The 20259-nt window shown below is 59.6% G+C and overlaps 1 protein-coding gene across 3 annotated transcripts in view; it reads right to left on the bottom strand.

Annotated features, from left to right (window-relative positions):
• The window catches only part of FGR (FGR proto-oncogene, Src family tyrosine kinase), a 37261-nt gene extending 17924 nt beyond the window's left edge, over nt 1-19337 (bottom strand). The window contains exon 1 of one of the 3 annotated variants that reach the window (XM_039511379.1): nt 18867-19337. The gene's annotated coding sequence lies outside the window, so the exon portion shown is untranslated. Of the gene's footprint in view, nt 1-806; nt 951-18866 lie in introns of those variants that run through there. The other 2 variants (XM_039511382.1, XM_039511380.1) reach the window with 2 other exon arrangements.
• Nucleotides 19338-20259: the final 922 nt, after the last annotated feature.

Below are 20259 nucleotides of genomic sequence, written 5' to 3'. Positions count from 1 at the left end.
TAAGGGGGCCCTGGCGATGGCGCGTGGGCCACAGGGTGATGCTGATTGTACCGCATGGGAGCCAAGCGCGAGGATGATGGGGTGTTAAGTACAGGGTACAGGCTTCGTGTACACCAAGCAGCAGGGTTCCGCGGCCAGGGCATGGGAGTGGGGCTCCGGCTCCCAGCTCTGCCCTTGGCACATCACTTCCTCTCTCCGTGCCTCTGTTTCTCCTGCCCCCATCTTGCCCATGGAGAGCCTCTCTCGCCCTCTGTCTGTCCAGCGCCTAGCACAACGGGGCCGGGATTCGCTTGGGGCCACCAGGTACTTGCAGGCTACGAACGTTAAATACGCTTGAAATGGGCATCGTGCCTTAGCACTGCAGGTCCTGAGTTCACGCCCCAGGATGACGGCCAGCAGAGTAGCCCCCAGCAACACGAGCAGGTCAAGCTTCTCCCCCGGCCGCCCTGCCAACGTGCTCCAGCCTGGCCAGGTCTCACCCGAGAGCGGCGGCCCAAACAACCCTCGGCCCAGCGCTGGGGGAGCAGCAGGTGGCGACAGGAAGAACCGCACCGTGTCCCACCAAACTCACTGCACCCCGGCCACCAAACAGCCTCGGCTTTGGTGATCTAACTAGCCCAGCTGGGCGATGCCAGGGCGAAGGGTCCCTCATAGCCCATTCCAAGCCCCAGACCCACCCAGCCGCCCTCTTCACTGAAATCGGCGTCTCTGAATCCCTCACAGGGAGCAACAGCCAACTAAGAAGGGCAGAGGCATCCCCAGGCTGAGATCTCGGACTCTTGGGCATTAACCAGCCATCTCCTCACCTGGGACCACGCATCAGCTGTCTGGTGAGGATCCGCTCCCAGGGGCTGGATGGATCCCTAGCATCACTGCACCAAGGCTGGTGAAGTGACACAGGAAGGGGCAGTGACCTCGGTGGTGGCTCTCCCCTACTCACATGGCGAGTGCACTTCTCCATTCCCCAGCTCCTCCTCACGCGCTTTGCGTGTTCCTGATCTCTACAGAGAAGTCACCACCAATCAGCCTTACAGGAAGGAACCGGGAGCAACCCTGGGGAAATCAGGGATTGCAACACGAAATGAGAGTCACCACCCCGGGCCCACTTGCTGCCTATGGTGGGAAATGACCCCATGCCCCCTTTCACCAGACAGGGGCTGCCCTGGCGGAACTCCAGCTGAGACGTTCAGTGCTGCTGGGTCGGACGCTCACTTTCGTTTCCGGGCCTGAGTTGTTGCGCAGCATTGCTGCATGTTGTTAAACAACTGCCGTGCTCCACCCTAGAGCTGGCTGCATTTCCATGATGGGTGAAGCAATCTCTTCCTGCCACCCCACCCCCTGCAGCTGGGTCCCAATTCCAGCCCCTTGGACTCCGCCCAACCTCAACCCACGCCAGCAACATATTCCAGGATGATCCCGCCCCGATTCCCAGGCGGGCCCTCCCACGCCGCCCGCTCCCCTGCGGCCGGAAAGCCTCTCTGCGAGCTGCTTCCCCTCTGTCAGGAACCCACCCGAGTCTTTCCTCACATTACTGCTCTCCCAGCCCTAACGTGGTCCACTCGCAAGTGCTACCCCTGGGAAGCAGGAGCGCCGGAAGCGCCCTAGAAGTGTGTGTGTGTGTGGGGAGGGGTCACTCCTGTTCTGCCTAAGGCCCCGCCCTCCTTTGGCTCCTCCCGAGGCCCCACCCACCACTCTCCACACCTTAGGCGCTTGCCCCAAGGCAGGAAAAACGGGGGAGGGCAGAGCTTTCAAAAGCAATGGGACCACGGCCCCCTTGCCCCTCCCCCCCCGCTGAGAAGCCAGCGGCTGAGGGGAAGCAGGAGCAGTTGACACTCCCCAGACTCTAATTCAAGCTTCTCCCCTGCCCCTGAACACAAGGCGTCTCCCCCTAAGCCCTGGCCCCTCCCCGGCTCATGCCAACACGCCAGCTCCGCACGGTCCGTTCCTAGGGGCGGACGGCGATAGACATACCCGCTCAGCCTACACTGACACCGCGTGGCCCTAGCGGCGTCACCACCGACTACGCCGCACGGGGAGGTGAAGTTACGCCAGCGGAGAGGGGCAGCTACGTCCGCGGAAGCGAAAACCCCTGCAGAGTTAGGTCAGCGTCAGCTGCCTGGCGTCAACCCCACTCTGCAGCGCAGACCAGCCCTGGGGACTCTCCAGGCTCTGAGCTTTGGGCTGACGGGGGCCATAACGTGCTCCCCCCGCCATAGATTCTGGCCTCGCCCCAACACCCCACTACAAATCCAGGCTGCCTGGGTTACCAGCCAGTCTGCAGATCCCACCCTGCAGGCTCCAGGACAGGTTCAGAGCGGTCCTCTCGCCAGTGATGGGGGATCAGCCCGAGGTTACCACAGCCCTGAGCCGGCCGGGTCCTCTGCTCTCAAAGGCAGCGTGGGGTGGGTGCGTGTGGAGTCAGGCCTCACCGCTGACCCCCGCCAGCAATCCCCCACGGCCCAGCAGATCTCGGGCTGGTTCCTGCCGATCCTCTCACAGATCATCTCGCTTCCGAAGACCACAGCCCAACCGCCTCGTGGGGAAAGGGAGGCAGGGAACCCACCCCGCTCAGTAATCTGCCTCTGGCCCAACAGTGGCGAGTGAGGGGGACCAGGCCAGAACTGGGGAGCGGGAGGGAGATGAAAGAGAAGCACAAGCGGCCCCGTGAAAGGAGCAGGTCTGGCCCCGGGGAGGGACCGCCAAGGGAGAGCAGGCCCAGGGTGCGAGCTCTGGGGAAGGGAAGGAGATTGGACACATGGGAGGAGGAACAGGCCCAGGGAGCAGGAGGCAGGCTGGGGTACGTTCTAGGCATGCGTTTTGGAGCTAGCACGGCAGGCCCAGGGCACGGTCTCTGGGGCAGGGAGGAGCAGCCTCTATCCTCAGGATACCCCTGTGAGGGAGGGGTCGTACGGATGGCACAGAGACTGAGTGACTTGAGGAAATCTGGGGTGGATCAGGGACTTGAACCTAGGTCCTCCCAAACCCCAAGCTGCACCTCTAACCACTAGGCCATCTTCCCACCCACAGACTGGGAAGCAGACTTCTCCCTACTCCGGCCAACTTCTGAAGCTCAAGCTCCTGCCTCCCTGCTCCCAACAGAGAACGTGCCCCCAACCCAGCGCAGCCAGGCCTCAGCTGACGTGACATGGCAAGAAGAGGGTGGCCTTTGCCGTCCGAGTCTCTATTGCCTGGCCCTGTGCAGTCACTCATTCCCGTGGTCAGGGGATGTAAAGCACCATCCCCCACATAGGGGTTTGGCCAGAGCCAGCTCCACGTTTAGACACAACCCATTCCCCACACCTAGAACATTTCAACGGCAGCCTGTTGTACGGGGCATCTCTTAACCGAGTCCAATCCAGCCCTCCTCGGCTAGGACAGGCAGCATTGAGGGGGAACATGGTACAGCTGGAATCTGGAAGTGGGCCTGAATCAAATGATCTGGATCCAAAAACGATCCATGGGAGTGGGTTCAGAGGAGAGCCGGGGGAACCGTTATAGCAACCGCCTTAAGGAGTTCAAGCTACGTTGCTTAACAAAGAGACGGTTAAGGAGTAGGGGAAACAAAGATTTGATAAGGGGCTCTCCTGTCTGCAGCCAAAGGTCTGAAAAGACAGAGGGGCTGGAAGTTGAAGCCAGGTTCAGATGGGAAATAAGGCGTGCGTGTTTTAACAGTGTGGGTATCTGTCCCCTGGCCCGGCTTTCCAAGGGTGGATTTGCCCTCGCCAGCCAGGATGGGACGTTTGTCTAAAAGACCTGCTCTCATTTCGAGCAGGAATCCATTCAGGGCAGTCCTCTGGCTCGTGTTACGTCAGCTGAGGCCTGGCTGCGCTGGGTTGGATCAGACTCCATGATCCCAGGGCTCCGCTCCGGCCTTTGAGATCTGGGGGAATTCGGACACCCCTCACTGGTGAAAATGAAGGGGGCCCATCCCCCAAGCACAGGGAACATCCCTTGTGGGGGTGGAGGGAGCTAAACCAACACAGCTGACCCGACGGGACTCACCCTGTGGCTGTGCTCACAGCTAGCCCCTCGCTCAGGTCACTCAGCCGAGGCAGGCGCTTTCCCTGTCCCCCTGGTGCAGCGGCATCGGGAAGCCCCCCCAGAACTAACCGCCGGTTTATTCCGGCTCCCACTTCTGCACGGCCGGTGCGGCAGGCTGCCCAGCGCCTGTTCTCAGAATGGAAGAGGAAGGGGAGGCGCGGCTAATCGGCCTGACGCTGCGAGATACTGAACCTGCAGCGGGGGTTATGGGGAGCCTGCGCCTCGCACAGGGCTGTTCCCAGGCAGGTGAAGCAGGAAGGGAGGTGCTGAAATTTTTTCCCCTTTCTTCCCCCTCAGAACGCTCTCTGCATCGCTGCCTGCAGAGGGGCTGGGGCTGCTTCTTGGGCGAAAGGGCCCCCTCGCAGGTTGGGCTGAACTCTTCTGGCCCCGTCTACAGGAGACTTCCCTCCCCCCAGCACTCTGCAGCACGGACACTTCCCCTCTCCATTATCATAGTGGTCAAAGGCCTCCCTTGTACTGCGTCTCAGCCTGTGCAAAACCACCCAGGCTGGGAGGAGCCGATGCCTCACCAAGAGGACGCCAGAAATGAGCCCAGAGGCACAGCGAGAAGGTGGCGAACAGCAACGCATGGGGCACGACTCTCCACTATCCCAGCACCTTGCCCTCCAGAGCGTTACTATTAGCTGTATTACAGGAGTGCCTGGAGACACCACCTGAGATCAGGGCCCCGCTACACGCATTAAGAGACAGTCCCTGCCCTCAAGAGCTTATGATCTAGACAGACAAGGGGTGAGAGAGGGGAAACTGAGGCACACAGCAGGGTTGTGACTTGTCCAAGGGGACGCAGCAGGGCCATGTCAGAGCTGGGAAGGGAACCCAGGCCTCCCGAGTCCCAGTCCGATGCCTGATCGTGAACAGTAGTGAGACATGACACGTCTGTATTGCCCCAGGAACCCAGAACGGCTTTGCAGAGAATACACTGACAGGCCCACTGAAATGCAGCCCCTTCTGTGGTGGGGGATGGCAGCCACCTGCCCACAGTCCAGCACTGCTGGGAGGGAGAGTTCAAGTCAAGGGCACCATGCCAAGCCCCTACTGAGAAGGGCCAGGGGTCTTTAGCAGATGGGGCCTGGGTTCCCAAGGGCTCACGCCGAGCACTGTTCACCCACCCTGCAAGGAGGAAGGACGAGTTACCCCTGAACCTGCCACCCAAGTAATCTCAGGCTCGATGCTACCCTGGATTAGGGACAAAAGGAGCCCCTAGCTGCTGCACCCCATGCAGAGAGGGTCTCTCGGTACAGGGGATGCGAGCCTCAGCCTCTCTGCCCCTTTAGCCTCATGCTTTCCAGACGGCTCCCAAATAAGATGGGGGGGTGTTCATTCCCTCCTCTGTATATTACCCCACTTCTCTATGGCAGCAGCTGGGTGGGGCGGGGGATTTACTTTTTTGTGGGGGAGGCAAAAGAGACCAGGCAGCTCCCCAGCAAGCTAGTCTCAGATGCAGCAATTACAGAGGCAGAAAGCTGGGGGCGGGGGTGCAGGAGAGGGAAGAGAGCCCCCCACCCCGGTCCATAGCGTCTTGTCTAAGATGCCGGGAATTGTTAAGAGTAAAGGCCCATCCTGCGCTGGGGGGAAAGACCTGTGCCCCCTGCCCACTCTGTGCCCCACCACTGCCCTGTGCCCCCTGCCCACAGGCGGTGAAAGTCCCCGCTGCTAAGGTGGTGCCCCCACCCAGCCCGCCATGAATATGTAAGAGGGAGCCGGTCCCAGGAGCCGCACAAGGGCCGCTATTGAGCTGGGAAGATGCCGTCTGTCCTCATGCGCCCGCCCCCAGCTGTGCCAGCGCCGGGCTGGCCTGGTGCCAGACCCACTGCACAGGAGCACCCTTTGTTGGGAAGGGCCCCTCTGGGGCAAGCCGGCTGGATCCCCCCACCCCCACAGCGTTCAGTTCCGGCAGCTGAGCCGGGGAGGGGAACCTGGTCTCCCCACCTGTCAGGGGCAGTGAGACAGAAACGCTGAGAAGAGGAACAAGAAACCGGCTGTGGTTGGGCTGGGGAAAAACGGGTGTAAGAAATCCTTGCGAGGAGCATCCCTCCGAGCTACCTGAGCTAGGACAGGGCATTACAAGCAGCAGCTCCAGTGCCCCCGGCCTCGCCTGCCACAGCCCCCGGCCCTTTCCCTCACCCGCCACAGCCCCCCCAAACCCTCCCCCACCACACGAGCGCAGCCAGAGCTAGACCTCCCCACTGCGCCCCCCCTATCAGCATCCTCTCCTCACGCAGCCGGCTCCGGTCACGGGGCAGGGATGAAACCTGCGCCTGTGGCTCCGTGCCTGCTGCAGACGGCTGCCTGTCACGCCAGCCCCGGACCAGTCTGTTCCCCGGCACCTAGCCCGCGGGGATCGTCCGAACGCCGTGGGCCTTTTATTGCAGTGCAGGCACCAAACTCTTCAGGGCAGAGAGTCTCCCTCTTGCTATGGCCGTGTCCGCACGGGAGACGGAGGCAGCCGCACCAGCTCCCGCAGACATACCCCCGCTAGCGCTGAACAAGCTGGGATGCTAAAAATAGCAGCGCAGCCACAGCAGGCCTAGTACAGTCCCGTCTGAAACCCTGGGGACCTACTCGGGCTGCTAGCCCGTCCCGTTACTCCTGTTGCCGCAGGCTAGTGGGGGTATGTGAGCTGGAAATTCCACCTCCAGCTCCACTGCAGATGTCCCCAGCGTGTCCACCCAGCACTCAGCACAGCGGGCCCTGATCTCAGCTGGGGCGTGAGCTGTTACTGTCAGACAGATCATAACCCACCCCCCACCCGCACCATCTTTAGCGCCGTGCAGCCCACGGTACCTAGCTCTGGCGTTTCTAAGGTGCCCACTACCATAGGATCCAAGTGACAGCCCTATTCCAGGGCAGAACTATGGGATGAAAGAACATAGACAACAGGGACTGGTCGTTATACAGCCGGGCGGACCCAAGAGGGCTTTGCAGGCCGCGGGGCAGACTCTGCTCTGTGTCACGCACGTGATGGGTTCCCTGGAGGCCCCGGTTCCTACAGAGCTTTGCTGCCCGGCAGGTGAGCTGCAGCCCTTCCTAGGCAAGCCACCTCCACCATCCTGTTCCTCACCTGACAGCGGGAAAGGGTAGAATTAATTCCCCACTTGGGAACTCGGGGCGTTACCACTGCCCCTATGGGGCCAGGACTAGTGCACCTCTGTGGGGAATGGGCCAGGAGCTTTCCCCAACATCTAGGACCTGATCTGATCCGATCGGTAAGACCCTGACTTGTAAGAGCAGAAGAGCATCCTACGCGGGCACTGGTCCAGGAGAGGAGGGGAGCGTGCTGTGGGCTGAGTCACCAATGCTTCCTAGATGACCTTGGGTTCCACTCGGAGACCTCCCAGCCCAACACCATTTAGCTCGAGAGCTGCCAAGAGCGACTGCAACAAGCGGGTTAGCTGCAGTTCCTCTGTGCGCCGATGCAGACGGTGCCCCCTTTTGAAGCCATCTCCGCACCTTTGCGGCTTTCTCTGTGGCTGATCCCTCTCGTTCACACCTTTCCCTTTAAATCCCAACTGCCCCCTTACCAGCTGTGCTCGCGCCCCCTGCCCCGCTGCTCAGGGCCTCGGGTCAGCCACCCTACTCCTTACACTGACAGAGCCGTACCCCCACACCACACGCACTGCAAGGATCACGCCATTAGCCTCAGGGTGCCAGGACTGGGAGCTGACCGGTTCTGCCCAGTTGCTCTCTCACCTTTCTGGGCCAGAGGATCTGGAGCAGGACACTGGTGAAAGCATCTCCGTGTGACTGGTAAATAGCCCATCAAGGCTTCTTTTCCTGCCTGGGCTCAGCGTGATTTTGGGTTCTGATACCTGGGAAATAGCAGGAGTTTCTGAGCCTGGTGGAGCCCTACTGGGCTCTTGCACGTCGGCTGGGCCCGGTTCTTGCTAAGCAGCCCCCGGCTCCCGGCCCGTCCGTCTCCGCTCTAGGTCACGAAGCTTTCGGACACATTCACGGGCCAGGCCAGGAAATCTTGCCTACTGCTTTGAAAGCGACACACGCCGGCTGGAAAGTAAATGAGATCCTCTTCCCCCAGCCCCCGCTGTGAGACGAGGAGAAGGGAGGGCCCTGCTGGCCTGTGGCATCACGCCGAGGGATGGGGATTGCTATGCACAGAGGATGCCGCGCTCCAGTCCTGCCGTGCCATAGGAGAGGACACCCTGCAGAGAGGCAGAAATCAGTCCTCGGACTCCGGCTCTGCCGAGCGCTGTGGCTGACAGCACATCCTGCCGTCACGGCCCCTCCACACGCTGCTAATCCCACTGCCAGCGGCTGGGCTTGCCCAGTAATTAAGGTAACAGTAATTGGAATCCTAGCGAAAGCACCAGAAGGCTTGAAATAGCCGGCACCGGAGCCTATTGTTCGCGCTGCAGCCATGACGGGAAGAGGGCCTGACTCGCACGCCCCCCCCGACACACACACACACCGTACTCCCCTTTGAGAGATCCCAGCAGGCCTGCTGGCCCCGGCGGGGGCTGCATAGCCACAGTATGTCATGGGCACTGCCTCGCACAATGGCCGGGGAAGGGCTGCTCAGCCTAGGGGGTGCAGTAGCCACAAAGAGGCAGCCCAGGGCTGTGACTAATCCTCATGCACCCAGCTCTCCCCACGCGCAGCATGCCAGGTGCTTCCAGGCCAACGAGGACAAGGCTGGTGCTTTGCCTTCCTCCGCATCCCAAGGGCGACGGCTCAAGGGACGGGAGGCAGAGCCTTCCAGCTCAAGGCCGCGGACTGAAATCCAGTTCAGCCGTCGCTATAAGCTGACACCGCTGGGTAACTGCTCAGTGGCATGTGAGAGAGGAGTCAGCGGGTCTCACTCCAGTGGAAGCCAGAGCCCCACGGGGAGAAGGCAGCCCCTGTGCTGGCTCAATCGGCACAAGCCTTTGCCAACATGACCTAGAGGACCAGCCTGTAGGGGTGAGAGCAGAGCGTTCACCCTCCAGCCCATCCCGCTCTCGGCCTCGGGGCTGAGCCGGACACCTGCACCGGCAGCTTTTGTAGCACGTACATTGGCCATTTGTCCAGGGACCTGCGCTGAGATGCACCTGCCACATCACCACCGCCACCTAGCGCCACTGCTGGCCTTGAACCAGTCAGGCCGGCATGAAAAGCCCTGCGTAGTCCATCCCCAGCCCAGTCCCTCTGTTCTCTTCGCTTTGATTATTTTATTCCTTGGGAAAAGCTGTCCTGAGCCCCGCAGCAAAAAGGCAGGGCACACGGGAATTAAGCAGCTACGGTTCAGTCAGAGAAGAGCGCTGATCACTGGGGAAGAGACCCCGCCCACACACACACTATGCAGTGCGCTGCCCACAACACACCCGGTTGTGTTCCGTCCTCAAGCCACTTCTTGGAATACAGCTTCAAACTGCAGCAGGGTAAACTCAGCCCTTCCTCCTTATAGGGTAGATAACTTGAGTTCCACACATTGCAAGGGGCGGTCTTTTCATAGAATCATAGAAGATCAGGGTTGGAAGGGACCTCAGGAGGTATCTAGTCCAACCCCCTGCTCAAAGCAGGACCAACCCCAACTAAATCATCCCAGCCAGGGCTTTGTCAAGCCGGGCCTTAAAAACCTCTAAGGAAGGAGATTTCACCACCTCCCTAGGGAACCCAGTCCAGTGCTTCACCACCCTCCTAGTGAAATAGTTTTTCCCTAATATCCAACCTTGACTTCCCCCACTGCAACTTGAGACCATTGCTCCTTGTTCTGTCATCTGCCACCACTGAAAACAGTCTAGATCCATCCTCTTTGGAACCCCCTTTCAGGTAGTGGAAAGCAGCTATCAAAAATAGAGGTCTTGTCTGCCCTGCGTGGATTTAAAAATCCTGGTGTCCTGAATTCAATTTCTCCTCCACTTATTACCACGCAATGTTTAGCGGCTGTCCTCCACCCCAGAGATGGCTGAATGGTATGGATGCTGAATATTCTGCATAGTTCAAGGCATGTTCTGAGATGAACAGCACTATCTTTATATGTTTCAGCGTAGCCACACGGTGTGAGGGGAAATAAGGACATTGCCTCTCTGTAATTTCAAAAGAGGGCACTGGTAGGCTAACAGTGTAATATAGATTTTAAAAACCTCACATTTCAGCTGCTACATTACCAGTAATGACACCCCCACACAGTGAAAGTAGCCTAGTCACTTTCAGTTTTCTTTATAGTCAATTTCTAGTCAGTTTCCTTTTCCAGTTCTCATGCATTGGACTTGGGTTTTCATCACTACAAGGCTAGAGTATCCATTTAACTCCAACGCCTAACACATATTTGGCAAAAAGCACATCTTTGTTAAAGACTCATCATCCCCCCTTCCTTCAATTAAGGTAGGAGAACTCGCCTCTGAAACCGCCAGGGTGTCCCTCCATTACAGCAGGGCTGGTCACACACGACATTCCTAACATATCAAAGGTAACATACAAGCAAGAAACAAAAAGCCTTAACAGATGCGTGAACCTAAACTTCCTGACACAGTGTCTCTTTAAGAGAGGATCTAGCAGTGACTTTTAGACCTTGACATGCTGCTGACTCCAAAAACTTACAACCGAAAGTTGGGAACCCACAAACAACCAGGGCACCCACAGACACTGTCAAAACAACTTGGCATAAGTGACTTCCTCAAATGAGTTGCAGAATTAGGACAAGAACCCAGGAGTCCTGATTCCCAGCCCCCAGCTCACACCCCTGGAATCACTAGAAAAAATACTTCTCAGTGATGTTGGTCTAGGCACAGCGTGATGTCACCAAAAGTCAGTGGAGTGGCTCCAAATTGACACCAGTGGACTGGGTACTACCGGGTTCTAATCCCAGCTCTGACACTGACTTGCTAGGTGACACTAGACAGGTTACCGCAAATCCTTGCCTCAGTTTCCCCACCTGCTGGGTTAATGATGCTTTGGAGTGCTGTGAGCATGAATTAATGCTTTGAGAGTTCTGTTCTGGGGTCACGATTTGCAGACGGTCAGAGGCCGTGTGAAACTGTGCAAGCAAATCTGGCATTTGCACATGCAAATATTGTTATTTATCCATGCTTACGGTAATGCCTAGGAGCCCCAGTCACGGACCAGACCCCCTGTTGTGCTAGGTGCTGTACAAACACCGAGCAAAGAGATGGTCCCTGCTCCAAAACGCTTACTCTGGTTCGGAAGCTAACTGCGTCTTTGCAGGCAGACTCTGGGTATTTCTGTGCACGGCCCCAGGCACGTGACCTTTTTAAAATGGGACACGTTTAAGATCTTTGTCTCCTTCTCAGACAGGAATCTGCGGGCTCCCTGCAAGACTTCCTTCCAGCGCTTGAATGCTGACCAGTGACACTTACCCACACGTGACAGCGGTGGTTGTAGGGTGGGTGAAGCAGCTCGTTTCCTGCTGGGGGATGAAAGGGGCTGGCTGGCTTGCAGCTCTGCTTCCAGGGCAGGAGGAAGGAGCTGGCTGAGCTCTCAGACAGGTGCGTGGCCAGCCAGCAAGGCAGCTCTCGGGAACCGCTCCAGCATCCTGAGCGGAGATGGCAGCTCGGGCTGCAATCTGTGCACGCAGGCAGCCTGCTCCGCAGAGAGCTGGCCGGGCGGGGAGCTGTCACAACTCCAGCAGGTCTCACCTCCCACAGTTGCACCCTGGCTCTGTGAGCTGAGTGCGAAGTCGAGAGCGTAGCGCTGTGAGAAAGGGGGGATGCCGGGTGCCGAGTTTCCCAGAAGCTGCCGGCTTAGTTTTGTCTCCTCTGTGCAAAATATTCACCAAGCTCCATTCTCTTGGGGGGAAGCAGCAGGACAATAATTCAAGGAGATGCTTCCCCCAGTGCCCCGTGACTTCAGGGCAGGGACTATTCCAGGGCTACTCGGGCGCAGGAAGGGTATAAGGAGAAGGTTAGAATGGGGGGCACTGAAGAGCACCAGGCTTCCCCCTCCATCCGTAATGAACCATTCTTGCCCCGTATGGAACATCCCATAGGATCCTCAGCCACAGCGCACGGCCCCAGTTGCCCAGCACGTCACGCCAGGCGGCACGGCCCCAGAATGCACTGTGCTGCCCGAGGCCGCAGCAGGCCAGGGCTAGCCCTCAGTGACACGCTGGCGATCCTGCTGGCTTACCCAGAAAGGGGTGAGGTGGGAGGGAGGGACGCAGTGGAGGCGGGGGGAGCCCAGCGAGTCTGTGTGAACAGCACTCCTTGCTCCACAACAGGAGAGCTGCCTGGGAGCCGGAGCAGATGTGGGGTGGGAAGGTTTTGGCCTGTGAGCTGTGCCTCTGGGTACGGAGACAGCTCTCCTCTCTGGGGCAGGGGAGCACAGAGACACTAGGGCATTCCCCTCCACCCAGCCACAAGGATGGGTGACCCAGGGCGACCAGAAACAGCGCAAGGGCCAGGGTAGACAGGACTGAGCTGATTCCACAGCTGGCTCAAGAGCAGATGCTTGTGGGGTGGGGGGTTGTAGGCGAGGGACCAGTCACCTCCCAGTGAAAAGAGGCACACAAAGTGAAAGTGGGTCCGTGGCGCAGGGGGGGCGGGCAGGCACAGGCGCTGCAGCACCATGGGACAGAGAGGAAGCCACGCCATTCCGGTCCAGCATGTTCGGCTCCTGGAGGAAGCTGGGTGGGAACTGGTAAGGGGGTGGGGGAGGGAGGGCTTCAGAGCCGCCCGAAGAGGGGAATCCCAGGGCTGCCTTGAGAGCCGAGCTCTGAAGGGGGGTGGAGAGAAGAGAGGTGCTTAAGGAGAGATCACAGCTCGGGTTGCGGGTGGAGGGCTGGACGCGGGGCTAAGTTGAGATCCAGCCCTCCTGGGCCAGAAAGCCCTTCCATGTAGCATTGGGTGGGGAGCGACTCTCGAGGCGCCAAGAGGGCTCTGGCGTGCACCTCCCCCCGGGTTGGTTCTTCTTTGTTTTCCAGCCACAGAAGCCGACACTCAAGGCCCATCTGCCCCAGACCCCTGGGAACAGAGCCCCCCTGCTACCTCTCGGCCAGCCACGGGGAGCCAGGAGCTGACAATGGAGATGGGGCAAACAGCAGGAGAGCCCCGCCCTGCACCCCCAGGAGTTCAGCTGGCTGAGTAGCTAGGGGGCTCCCTGCACAAAGTGGAGCAGGGGTAGGGAAGGGGATACGGCGGGGGGGGGGGGAACACCATGGAGGGAAACCACGCACCGAGAATCGCCGCACCCAAAGCGCATCAGTTTGGAGGCCCAGGTCGTCCGGGGGCTTGAGTCTGGCTGGCATCAGCCCAGGCCTCACGCTACCAGGGCGGATAGGGCCAAACGCTCCCCTCAGTCACACCAGCGCAACGCCACCAAGAGTCAACGCAAGAGCAGAAGGGATTGTGCCACGCTTGGGGGGGGGGGGAGGGGATATGCTGGCAGGACTCCCCTCCCCCACAGCCTGCTCCCCGCATGGCCTGCAGCGTTTGGATCTGGATGGGCGGCTGGTGCCCCCAGGTATGTGAGCACCACCGCAGGGCAGGGCGGGGGAGAAAGATCATGCAACAAAACCCACAGGCTGAAATCAACATGCTGCACACACATTACCCAATGTCCAGAGCACCCCCACTCCCCCAACAAACAGCCCCATGACAGCCTTATCACCCCACACATCCCACGCCTGCCTCGCCTCACGCAGTCACATCCGGGCTGCGTCACTGCTCAACTCAGAGCCCACCAGGCTCCCTACTGCCCCCCGGCCCAGCCATGGATCTCCACGGCCCAGACTTTTAAAAGGGTAAATTACCTTGCGACATCCAGCCTCAAGGGCTGAACGGCACGAGAGGCGGGTGGGATCACTAGCCCCCTGGGGAAAACAAGGCATGGCAAATAGACGACTTGGCTGAGGTCACATGGTGACCAGCGGTGGAGCCAGGAACAGAACCCATCACCCTGTTACCCTCCCCTTTCCAGGGCAGCCAGGGAAAATGATGGGGCTTTGGGAATAGCCGTTAGGGTTTCCTTCCTGGCTTCAAGGACCCGTTTCTCCAGTGCCACGTTCAGGACACATTCGACAGCTGTCTGGGTGGGTGGACGCAGCCACATGGAGCGTGTATGTTATGTTAAATAGTTAGCGAGAGAAATGGACCGGCAGCGCCCTGTGTGGTCAGCACATGAGAGGCTGGTGCCCCAGACGATTCCAGCATATAGATCTGGCCAGTGGCTCAGGCTGCAAGGGTAGATACATCCATCCCGAAACCAAGGGAGCCGCAGGCTGGAGACCAGACCAAGTCCTTTCCTGTGTGTGTGCTAGGAACAGGGAGACGACAAGCTGGACCCACTCCCTGCCTCCCGCTTCCCCCTTGCTCCTAAATGGCCTGGCGAGGTCCATGAACGTGGCACACCAGGGATGGCTGCACGTTACCGTCACTGCACTGCTGCGTTATGTCAGGCCCTGCGGTTAAGCGCGGGTGTTAATGTAGCAGAGTGTGGTTCAGACGTCCCAGGTTCAGTCCCGGCCAGCGATTGAACCACAGGGTCGCTGCACAGAAACGAACGCTCCTTCAGAGCCTGTCTTGCTGTAGGGAAGTATCTAGGTGCGCACTGGGGGAGGCCAGTCACACACGTACAACATTCCCTGCCGGTGCGTGCAGGGACAATCTGTCACGGCCTCATTCCTAAAGACCCCCCTCGGCATGAGCCTCGGGGCTGGGAGCAGGCTACTGGCACGAGCTCCGAGTTCAGATCTACAGGTGGGCGGGACTTAGCATTTACCCGTGAGGAAAAGAAGGGGGAAACTGTCCCCAAAACATCAAGGAGGGGGCAGGGGGAGAATCAACGCTTGAGAAATAAACTCAGAGAAACACACCACGCAGGGAGTTTTACAGGCCAGCCCAGGCTTTCTTACCCCGTCCCAGCTAAACTGCATGGTAGAAGCCTAGGACCCAGCCCTGCGCTCAGCGAGTTGTGTGCACACAGCTACTTCCGCTCTCCCCTCCCCCGTACAAATACAGCGCACTCGTGCGACACACCGCAGCTCAGCAGAGCCCACAAATGCTTTTCCTGCTGCCTAACCCTCCAGCCTGCCCCCCGACTGACCCAAAGCAATCGCACCATCCCGGCTTGGGAATGGATTCTTAGTTTTAGCAGATCGGAGAGAGCAGAGTTTGAATCCGGACCACCCCGAAGTCTGGGGTGGCCGTGTTTGGGACGCGTCTAAGGAAGCCGATGGTTTCCCCGAAATGGGAAGGAAGCCATGGTCTTGCTAAAGCCCACTGCTCCTTTAAGGCAGGAGAATTGCTGGGCTTCCCATCACCTCACTGCCCTCAGGAACTCACACCACACCTGGCCCTGGGCACCCAGTCCAGGCTAAACTCCCCCCCGAAGCCCAGAGGGGCTGTGGCTGAGGACGAGGTGCGGGACAGAGGCCTTTACGTAGAAGGCAGCAATCCCTTCCTTGAGATGGGGGCAGGCCTAGTGGTTAGGGCAGGAGATGGGGAGTCAGGACTCCTGGGTTCTGCTCCGATCTCTAACAGCAGCTCACTGGGTGACTTTAGGCAAATCACTCAACTTCAGAGACTTGTTCCCCACCTCTCATGAATTGGATTCAATAATCCCTGCACACCCCGCTCCCAGAGGGGCCTGCATGGCGCCATCACTGAAGGTCCATAAAGCGCTCGGAGCTCCCTGCTCTCAGAAGGTGTTTTTCCCACTCTGGTCCAAGTCAATGTGTGATTCTGTTCTATCTAGATTCTTGCACCATGCTCAGAATATCAGAGTTTCACAATTACCCCTTCCCTGGGGATCAAGCCGTGTGACCACCATGATTCATGCACCCGCCTTTGTTGTTAGCCTGTCCTTCCACCCTCTAGTTAGTCACCTGTTGCATATTCACTAAATCCTAGATAGTGAACTCTCTGGGGCAGGGACTGTCTTTTTTCTTACTTGTTTGCAACTGCCTAGCACGTCAGGATCCTGATCCCTGACAGGGTCCTAAGACCTTACAGCAAAAGCAACAACAAAAAGAAATTATCAGCAAGGTAACAAAGTTCCACTTAAACCTTCGCCCTCCACTTGGTTGCTCCTGGAGTTCCTCCCTCCAGAGTGCTCAGCCCACACCCTGGATCATCTCTGTAGAGAACCCCTTGGACAGGAGATAGGGACTGGATTGGGATGCAGGAGATCTAGGGCGAGTTCCCTGCTCCACCAAGGACTTCATGCGTGATCCTGACTAAGTGAGGGAATCGCTCTGGGCCTCAGCACCTGATCTGTAAAATGGGAAGATGTTACCTTTCTTCCACTCTTGGCCTGTTTAGACGGCGAGCTCTCTGGCATCTGTCTCTGTGCATCTGACACAAAGGGGGGCTCAATCTCAGATGGAGCCCCCACGTGCTACCATCCCCCTTAGATCTGCAGGCACGAATGAGGAATCTGCTCCGGTGAGTCTCCACTACCCACTCTGACCTTCATCAGCCAGAAGGACACCTGCTACCAGCGTGGGAGGTTTCAAGCAGACTCTGCCAGCCTGTTCCAGTCAGCAGGGAAGTGCTAGCCACCCATCTATTAGTCCACAGACGCTCTGTTGTGGGCGTGGGGAAGGGGAAGATGCCAGGCGGAACAGGGATAAGGATTTTTGAGCGAGGCGGGAGTTCATTCAAAACAGCAGCAAATCGAATGAGCAACGGGTCCAGTGAAAGGCGTGGGTGAAACCTGGGAAAGGAGAAGTTGGCCCAAAGAGGAGTGGAAATAAGTTAGAGCTTTACTAGTGGACTGAGGGACTCCCCACGGCCAGGATTTGCCATCCCAGCCCTGGCCTCAGGCTGTTCCTCTCCGACCCAGCCGGCTGTCACCACCCAACAGCTGTTCCGTGACCTCTGTAGGAAAGAAGGTGGCAGGTCCCACCCTTGGCCTGGCATCACCTGCAGCTTTTGCTCGCAGCCTGAGCAGAGAAGCCAAGGAACAAATGGGTCATGGGGACATCCCCCTCGGCGCTCCTGGAGGGCATTCGGCTCAGGTCAGGCAGCCAGAAGCTCACCCTGCTGCTGCACCTGCCCCTAAACAGGCAGGGAGCGGCTGCAGTGTAAACAGGGTGACTCCAGCGGAGTCAATGGGGCTACCCTCGTGTAACCAAGGGGCTGAAGGCCTCCTTCCATCCTGGATGCTGCCAACAACCGTTCCCTGTGCTGCAACCCCGAGTCGCCACGAGCCCACTGGGAGGGACAAGTGCAGGGTGGCGTCCGGCCTTTCATCCCCAGGACCACAGCCCTCCCCCAGTGGTCTGATCGGACGTACGCCAGCGTACGACCAGAGCAGCCGCAAAAGGGACCAACCTTGGCCGCCAAAGGTCAGCCCCGGAGCCCCTGCCAACTTCAGCCCTTTGCTCTGAGCATCTGAGCTGGGCCCATCAAACGCAGCCCCGTGACACAGACTAATCCACAGGCGCACACCCTTCCCACAAGAAAGAGGAAGTGCACTATTAGTAACGGCCTAAAGGAAAAGCACATTACAGGGGTAGCCATGGTAACCTCTTGCCACCCACCCCCCCATCCCTAGCTCTCGCCTGCTGGCTGGGAAACGCAGGATTTCCGCTGGAAGAAGAGCAATTCCCGGATCTGAGGGGCTGCGAAGGAGGAGGAAATCAGGCTAGGGGAGCAGGGGGGGACACGCAAATACAATCCAGAACCCGGCCCGGAGCGGGGAGGGGAAGCGAGACCCCTTCCCCGCAGGGGGAGGGGGGGGGGCTTAGACAGGAAGCTGCAAGTTCCTGCTCCCAGCTGAGCCACGGCCAGGAGTTAGCACAATTTACAAAGAAATAAACTCCGAAAAAAGGGGACCAGAGACTGGGCTGAAGGCCCCTTTCCCTGGACACGGAGTCAGCATCCCCAGTGGGGGCCCTTGGGATGCGGCTCCCTGAGCTAATCCCCACCCCACCCACTCGGCCAGGGGACAGTGATGCGCAGGGTTGGTTCCAAGGACCAGGCGTCTCAGTGGCTGGGGACTGGAGGGTCCCCATGCAAGCATTTTCCTTGGGGGAGGGGGGGAGAGATACAGCCCCCCCCCAGGGCAAAATCATCTGAACTGCGAGGACTAAAGAGGTGTCCCCGGCCCCTGCCCGGGCACAGCCAGAAATAACAGGCTGCCACCCGAATAATGGCTGGCAGGACAGTGACACCCTCTTCAGCCACCCCCACCCCGGGTACAGAGCAGGCAGGAAAACAAGCGCGTTTGCTTGTGCAACGCGCTTCTGTGGCTGCTGCCGCTTAATGCCCAGCAAAGCGGAGCGGGGGCTTCGCTCCCCTCTGGGCCAACCACGCCGGATTTACACGGGGGGACAGGAATGAAGCGAGCCTCGCTTGTTTCACCCGGGGAGCCCCCTGGCTTGCAAGGAGGTCGCCTGCCTTCCTTCCCCGCAGCCCCCAGCGAGAGGGGAGCCTCGGGCAGAGGGGCGGCAGCCCCCTGGAGAAGGCGGAGACACCAGCCCCCCCCATAGCGATCCTCATCCCTCCCCCCCCTCCATCCGCCCCCCATCGCGCCGCAGCTCCCGGAGCGGGATGCCCGGCAGAGGGGGCTTCAGACAGACCCCCCCCCACTCACACGCCGTGTGCGGGGAACCAGAGCGACCCCCTTCCCCAGCTGGCCGGATTCAAACACACGCCGCCCCCTCAGCCCTGCACCCCCCCGCCGCGCCCCCTCGGCCCAGCACCCCTCCCCGGCGCCCCCGGCGCGCCCCCCGGCCCTGCACCCCTCCCCAGCGCCCCCACCCCCCGGCCCTGCACCCCCTCCCCGGCGCCCCCGCCCCCTCGGCCCTGCACCCTCCCGGCGCCCCGCCTCCTGTCCCCGGCCCTGCACCCTCCCCGGCGCCCCTGCCCCCGGCCCTGCACCCTCCCCGGCGCCCCCGGCGCCCCCCTCACCTTGCGCGGCTCCAGCCCGCGGGCACGGGGCTGAGCTGGCGGCGGGCAGGGCACAGCGCGCCGGTGGGTGCCTGCGAGTTTCCCTGTCGCTTCGGTTCTTCTCACTGGCGCCCAGCTCTCAGCCGGCCCCCGTCTGCCCCCCCCTTAGCAAGGTTTCATTGTGCGAGCGGGAGCCCCGGAGAGCTGCGCGGGGCGCTCACACGTCCCAGCAAATCCCCATCAGCTGGTGGCAGAGACCCCGCCGCTGGGTTCCACCCAGTCATTGACTGCCGCGGCCTGGGGTCCTGCCAATCCGGAGCGTCTCCGGGAGCGCGGGGTGGAGAGAGCACCCCCCACCCCAATCAATCCCGCAGCACCGGGGGAGAGTGCAGCGCTACCGAGCCCACATCTCCCCGGGCCCTGCCCTGCAGCGCTAGGGTCCCGCAGACCCGCCCGCTCGGGATCTGCTGCGGGAGAAGGGGATTGGGGCGACCTAGCTCGGGGCATTGGCCGCAGCCGGTGGGGGCGGGGGGAGCGCCTGCCAATCAAACCAGGCCAGGGTGTGGCTATATCAAAAAATGAATCAGGAGGAGGGGGGCTGAGGAAATCCTAGTCCAGGGGTCGGCACCCTTGCAGCAGTGCTGTGCCGAGCCTTCGGTCATTCACTCTCATTTAAGGGGTCGCGTGCCAGTCACACGTTTTAATGTTTTTAGAAGGTCTCTTTCTATAAGTCTATAATATATATCTAAACTATTGATGTATATAAAGTAAATAAGGTTTTAAAATGTTTAAGAAGCTTCATTTAAAAATAAATTAAAATGCAGAGGCCCCCGGACCGGTGGCCAGGACCCGGGTAGCGTGCGTGCCACTGAAAATCAGCTTGTGTGCCGCCTTCGGCACGCGTGCCATAGGTTGCCTACCTCTGGCCTAGTACCACCTGTTAATGCGACCTCTGGGCACCTAGGCGGCGGCCCAGCTCCTCGAAGGGATCCAGGCCTCTAACTCCCATTGATTTCAAATGCATTCAAAAATCCCACTGATTTCAATGGGAGTTAGGTAGGATCCAACTCTGTAGCCCAGTCGCTTGTCTCTACTAGGAGCTGCAAGAAACCCCACAATGAGCAAGTGTGAAATAACCGGCTCACGGGGTCCTTCCTAACGCCAGCTAGTTAGTGGCTGAGAGGTGAAGTGACTCCCCTAAGATTGCCGAGCAAGTCAGCGACCCCCATGATTCCCGATTCCGTGCCCAACCCACCTGGCTTGACCCCTGGTGAGAGTACGGGCTGAAAGAGCAACGTGCCCCCTCCACTTGTTGCTAGAGGATGTGCCGCTGGCGCAGTTTTGAGGTGCAAGAGTCAGGGGCAGCACCTGGCGGGAGCTTGCCCAGGTGCGGTGCCCGTCCTGTAGAGAGCTG

The sequence above is a fragment of the Mauremys reevesii genome, linkage group 23 (assembly GCF_016161935.1).
Source record: "Mauremys reevesii isolate NIE-2019 linkage group 23, ASM1616193v1, whole genome shotgun sequence".
NCBI classification, from domain to species: Eukaryota; Metazoa; Chordata; order Testudines; family Geoemydidae; genus Mauremys; species Mauremys reevesii.
The sequence above is the reverse complement of the archived record's forward strand: the minus strand, read 5'-3'. Positions and strand labels throughout refer to the sequence as shown.